General features: G+C 44.5%; 1 pseudogene; it reads left to right on the top strand.

Moving 5' to 3' along the window:
• The window catches only part of LOC101342633 (solute carrier family 25 member 33-like), a 107195-nt pseudogene extending 100884 nt beyond the window's left edge, over positions 1–6311 (top strand).
• The last annotated feature ends 622 nt before the right edge of the window (positions 6312–6933 follow it).

Below are 6933 nucleotides of genomic sequence, written 5' to 3' on the forward strand. Positions count from 1 at the left end.
ATGTTACCTTTACATACTTATTAATTGCTTAAATAAATAAATAAATAAATGTCTGTTCTTTAAAGCCACCCACTTATGGTATTTCTGTTACAGCAGCACCAGCAAATAAAGAAACCATGGAATGGACATAACATAATTTATTCAACTAGTCAGCTGTTAGTGCACATACAGGCTGCACGTGTGGCGTTTTGCAAACAATGATGCAATAAGCAAGTATGTTTGTACATGTACTCTCATATACTGGAGTTTATAACATACAGGTCAGAGCATGCCACTCATCAGCTTACAATCCTCCACAATGAAATACAAACTCCTTGCCATGGGTTTCCAAAGCCTTCGTGATCTGGCCTTGCCGCCCTCTTTGAGCTTGTCTTAGTTATCTGATGCTACTATAAGAGAAATTCCACAAGTGGATGGCTTTAACAAAGAGGAATTTATTCTTTCACAGTCTAGGAGGCTAGAAGTCCAAATTCAGGGTGCCAGCTCCAGGGTAAGGCTTTCTCTCTCTGTCTGCTCTGGAGGAAGGTCCTTGTCATCAATCTTCCCTTGGTCTAGGAGCTTCTCAGCTCAGGGACCCCAGGTCCAAAGGACACGCTCTGCTCCCAATGCTTCTTTCTTGGTGGCATGAGGTCCTTCTCCTCTCTGCTCAATTCTCTGTTTCTATATCTCAGAAGATACTGTCTCAAGGTACAACCTAATCCTGTAGATTGAGTCCTGTCTCTTTAACATTACTACCTCTAACCCTGCCTCATTAACCTCATACCTGTTGCCATTGAGTTGATTTCAACTCATACAGACCGTACAAGACAGAGTGGAATTGCCCCCCAGAGGGTTTCTAAGAAGCAGCTGGTGGATTCAAACTGCCAACCTTTTAGTTAGCAACTGTAGCTCACCGTAGCTCTTAATAAGTGTGCCACCAGGGCTCCCATTAACATCACAGAGGTTAGGATTAATATCACATAGCATAATCACCTCAGATCACAAAATGGAGGGCAATCACACTATACTGGGAATCATGGCCTAGCCAAGTTGACATACATTTTGGGGGACACAATTCAATCCATAACAAAGCTCATCTGGTAATACCCTCCTCTTGCCCATTAGACACTAGCTACACTGGCCTTATTGCAGGTCCTCAAGCTTGCTAAACTCAATTCTTCCTTGAGGCTGTTATGCTAGCTGTGCCCTCTTCTAGAATGCTCTTCTCTGATCTTAAAATGAAGGTTTTCTTACTATTCAGAGCTCAGTTTAAATGATACCTCCTCTGCACAGTTCTAATCCCCATCCAACACTGTCTTAGGCTGGGTTCTCTAGAGAAGCAAAACCAGAAAAGCGTATAAATATATATAGAGAGAGATTTCTATCACTGAAATGGCTCATGCAGTTGTAGAGGCTGGAACATCCCAAGTCCTTGGGTCATGATAGAGACTTCTCCTGATTCACGTAGCCACAGGGGCTGGTGAACCCAAGATCAGCAGGTTAGACAGCAGGGTTCTTGCTCACAGGCTGCCAAGATCAATGAACCCCAAGACTGGCAAGCAAGATGGCAGGGAAGTTGCTAGCTCAAGTCCCAAGAACTGGAGGTCACACGAACAGGAGCCAACTGCAGGATCCAGAGCGAGCAAAAACCCTCGAGCCTTGCCAGGAAGTCCCCTTATATTCAATACAGGACACACCTCCGAGGAAACTCTCTTTCCGTTGATTGACTACTCACAGCAGATCCCATCATGGAGGTGATCACATTATATCAGATTTCATCATGGGAGTGATCTCATCATCATACCACTGCCAAACTACATCATAACTGCCAAACCACTGAGAATCATGGCCCAGTCAAGTTGACACACAACCTTAATAATCACAAATACGTTTCTAGTTTCTTTCTTTGTTTATTTGTGGCCTGTCTCCTCTACAGGAACGTAAGCTCCCCAAGAGCAGGGGCCTTGTCCATCTTGTTCATGGCTATATCCTCCAAACCCAAACCAGTTGCTGTCAAATCGACTCCAACTCATGGTGACCCCATGTGTGTCAGAGTAGAGCTGTGCTCCACAGGGTATTCAATGCCTGATTTTTCACTGGTAGATCGCCAGGCACCTCTGCATGGACTCAAACTGTCAACCTTTCAGTTAGCAGCTAAGCACTTCAAAGGAAATGGGGCAGGAGGAAGCAGGGATATAAGGTCATGGGGAGGGTCTGCCGGATCCATCCCCACTCCCCAAGGTCCCCAGAGAGGGTGGGTACAAGATAGGTAAGAGCTCAGACTCGTGTATAGAGGGTCAGACCCTCATTGTTGAAACACCTGGCTGTCAAGGAGCAGTTCTGATAGATGCTATGACATAGACGAACCTTGAAAACATTATGCTGAGTGAAATAAGTCAGACACAAAAGCATAAATATTGCACGATCCCCCTTGTATGAAATATCTAGAATAAACAAATGTATGTTGCCATTGTTAGGTGCTATCGAGTTGATTTCAACTCTTAGAGATCCCATGTGACAGAGTAGACCTGCCCCGTGGGGTTTTCTAGGCTGTAATCTTCGTGGTAGCAGATCGCTAGGTCTTTCTCCCGTGGAACTATTGGTGGGTTCAAACCGCCAACTTCTAGTTAGCAGCCAAGCTCTTAACCATTGCAGCATAGAGACAAAAATTTATTAGTGGTTACCAGAGGTTGGTGAGAGGAAGAAAGTGGAAGGTATTGCTTAAGGGACACTGAGTTTCTGCTAAGGGTGACAAAAAACCTTGGAAACGGATAGTAGTGGTGATTGCATGACATGGTGAATGTAAATCATGTCACTGAAATGTACAGGTAAAAATGGTGGGAATGGCAAATGTTTTGTTATATATATACATATATATATATGGTGTATATATGTATATTTATATATATATGTAAAAATGGTGCAATGGGGTCAGACCCCCTCATCTAACTTCAAGAGGGGGAGAGAGAATCACCATCATCAGCATTAGCCCAAGGCTGATTCCTATGAGGTGGAGGTCAAACATACCTTCACCCTCCAACCTTTTCACCAATTCTGACACCAGCTGCCCCCCCACCCCACTGTCTACTTCTCTGCTGAGTTCAATTATTCGTTGCAATGGCCACACAGAACTCACAGACTATACTCACAGCTGTAGGGTTTATTAGGGTTATAATTCAGGATCAGGAACAACTCAGGATATAGTTCTTCAATCAGGACAGCTTATTCTCAGCTGTGCCCACAGATGGGCTTGTCTCTCAGCTCTCGGCCACTCAGCCCCTGGCCCCTGGCCCTCGGCCTGGCCTCTGATCTGCTTGGGCAGGTGTTACAAAGCTCTTTAGCTCCACCAATAAGTGCCCAGAGGCACCCCACTCTGCCAGTAAACCTCAGGCTCAAAGGTGCTCAGCTCTCGCTCTGTGGGTCAGCGAGCCCACTGTAGCCACCTCACTCCATGGGCTGGGAAGGTCACCACACAGTCTTGTGCTGGGCTCCTGGCTCTGCTGCTGCCATTTCTCTGCCACTCCTGCTGCTGCTTCTCACCATCTCGTGCCTTCTCCAATGTTACAGCTCTCTCTCTGTCTCCTGGGTTCAGGAAATTATCAGTACAGGGACCCTGGGTCCAAAAGACACGCTCCACTGTCATCTCTTCTTCTTGGTGGTAGTCAGGTCCCCCTCTGCTCTGGGATCGGCAAAACTGACCAATCCCCTTGTTAGGGTTCCACACACCTTATTTGCATGGTCATACCCCTGTAAAGGTTCCATGCACCTTATTTACATTATTAACAGGCTATCCAATCCCCTTGGTGGGCCACAAGAACCTTATTTGCATAGCCCCACCCAATAACAGCAACAGGAGGAAGCACAGGGCACTGGGTAAGCCCAGAAGGGGTGGAGGACTCATGGCCTGAGGATGAGGGCTGCCCTCCTGGAGGGTTTGCCAGAAACCAAGTCTGAGCACATCAGGCAGAGAGAACAGCAGAGGCAAATGCACAGAGGTAGGACTTAGGCCTGGGACCGTGACACATGAGGACAAACCCCATAGGCTGCCATGGCCCCCAAGAGCTCACTGTCCAGGCCGACGACCCCAAGTCAAAAAAAGATGGCCACGTTCAGTACACTCTTTGTACAAGAAAAATATCTATTTGTTCAGACCAACCTGTGTGCTTTCTTTCATCAAACCCAGAGCACATGAAGCAATAACCCATCCTCTTCCCCTCTGCTTTGGCTGGTAAGAACCACAGGATGAAATTTAGCACTCAGTATGGAATGATTTTTGTTTAAGGCTCCTAAAAAATTACCTATTTTGCTTATTTTCTTCTTCCTTCTTCATAAAAAAATTATTTATTGTGGTAAAAATTTATAAATTTTTTTAAGATTTTGTTTTTATCAGAAACATACATCCAGAAGAATTGAAAGCAGGACCACAAACAGAAGCCCATATACCAGTGTTTATTGCAGCACTACTCACAATGGCCAAAAGGCGGAAACAAAGGAAGTGTCCGTCGATAGATGAATGGTTACACAAAATGCGGTATATCCATGCAGTGGAATATTACTCTGCTTCAGAGGGAAATGAAGTCCTGTTATATGCTACAACATGGATGAATCCTGAAGACACTCTGCTGAATGAAATAACTCAATCACAAAAGGACAAATATTGTATGATCCCACCTATCTGAAATGTCTAGAACAGGCAAATGCTTAGAGACCAAAGTCCGTTAGTTGTTATCAGGGCTGGGGGACGAGGAAAGGGGGACTCATTGCTTAGGGGACATTGAACTTCAGGCAAGGATGATGAAAATTTTAGAAACGAATAGTCCGTGACACCTGGATTCTTACAGGTTCTGAAGTCAATCCTGGAGAAGGATGGACCAAAGTCACTTTTTAGAGGCTTGGGTACAAATTTGGTTGGAGCTGCACCATCAAGGGCTCTGTACTCCGCATGTTACTCCAAAGACAAAGAGCCATTTAATGGTATTTTTGTGCCTGATAGCAATACAGTGCATATTTCCTCAGCTGGCTCTGCAGCTTTTGTCAGAAATTCCTTAATGAATCCTCTAAGGATGGTTAAAACCCGAATGCAGCTAGAACAGAGAGTGAGAGCCTCCAAAACAGATGAATATGCTGCAGTGGGCTCGCCGTGTTTACCAGACAGAAGGTATTCATGGTTCTACAGAGGATTAACAGCCTCATGTGCTGGAATCTCAGAGACTATCATCTGTTTTGCTACTTATGGAAGTTTAAAGAAGTATCTGAAAGAAGCTCCATTAGCCTCTTCCACAAACAGGACTGAAAAATTCTACAAGTATTTTTTGGACTTACGGCAGCTGCTGCCATATCTAAGGGGTGCGCCTCCTGTATTGCCACCCACACGAAGTCATGAGGACGTGGCTCCAAAAACAAGTCTTTCATCCAGACCGCACGCCTGCTGTTTCGAGAAGCTTACCTCGCCTTCTATAGAGGACCCTTTGCCCAGCTCATCCGGCAGATACCAAATACCGTCTTGTGCTGTCTACCTGTGAGTTCATTGTGTACCTATTAGAAGACCATGCTCATCAACAGGTCAGAAACTTGTGCTCCGGAAGAACAAATCTGAGAAGCTCTAGAGAACTCTTTTTTTCCACTGATGTTTGGAATGTTTGAGACAAACAGGAAAGCCGTTAAAGAACCAGTTGGTGTCACCTGTTGGACATTTCCTTTTGGATTCATGCTTTCTGGAAGGTTCTAATGCATTAATGTTAAGAGTTAATTATAACTTTTTGTTTAACTTCAGAGGATTCAGAATTAAGCATCAACTAAATTAAATCATGCTATTTAAGTAAAAAAATAAGATGAACATAATGTCACTGAATTGTACGTGTAAAAAAGGCTGAAATGATGTTTTTTTTCTTGTCATGTATATACTCACCACAATTTCCACAATTTTTAAAAAAACAGGCCCAGTTTAAAGTGTTAACTAGTTTTACTGGGTTTCTTAAGATATATTAGTAACCTTTGGAGGATGCTAGAGAACCAATTAACTATTTTTAAAAGCAAATGAAGTAATGGGAAAGAATCAAGCACATACTCTGCTTTTCCTGTATGATCTGTACCACTGTGTAACCAAACACATGAGGGAAGTTTCTCTTTAGAGAACTGTTCCAGCTACAAAATGAAGACAGAATGATAGAAATAGATTATCAATCGCTACTGAATTAATGAATCTAAGTACTGATCAACAACTGCTAATAACACAAAAGAAAAACGTTGCCACATCTCCTTTTCTCTGACTTTGACCCTGTTGTCTCCAGCTCATGAGGTCCCCTGTGATTATAGTGGGCCCAACCAAATAATCCAGGAAGATCTCTACATCTCAAGATCTTTAATTTAATCACACCTGCAAAGTCCCTTTGACCATGTAAGGTAACATAGTCATAGGTTGTGGGGACTAGCACATGGGCATCTTTGAGGGGCCATTATTCAGCCTACGAGACTCACATATGTGGAGCAGCTCACCCCAGTGACTTTGCAGTTAATAAATTAATGATTCCTGTGTGTCTTTTGCACATGGCACTTTAACATTGAGAGGCTATTCCTGGGGACCTAGAGGCCCTTCCCCTCATCCTTGGAGTGCCCACCTGCCAATTGACCTCAGGCCTGAAGCTTCTTTCACAGCTTACAGGCCAACCTGGGACTGGCAGAAGCTCCTGACTGGTGTCACCTGCAACAACTCTCTCATCCAGGAGGGATCTTCTTGCCCGAAGGCACTCAACCCAGGTAAGCTCTGCGGCCCCGTGGAAGGGGTTCTGTTCCGGTTAGGACTTGGGCAAGATGTTGACTTCTCTGGATTTCGGTTCCATTGGCTGTGAAGCCGAGGGGTTAGACAAAGCTGGAGAGGAGATAGGTGATCAAAGGCAGGGTTTGTGTGTACATAAATGAGGGTCCAGCTCAGGGAAACCAGGCCTACCTGTATAA

Source organism: Trichechus manatus, unplaced genomic scaffold, assembly GCF_000243295.1.
Source record: "Trichechus manatus latirostris isolate Lorelei unplaced genomic scaffold, TriManLat1.0 scaffold00203, whole genome shotgun sequence".
Classification (NCBI taxonomy): domain Eukaryota; kingdom Metazoa; phylum Chordata; class Mammalia; order Sirenia; family Trichechidae; genus Trichechus; species Trichechus manatus.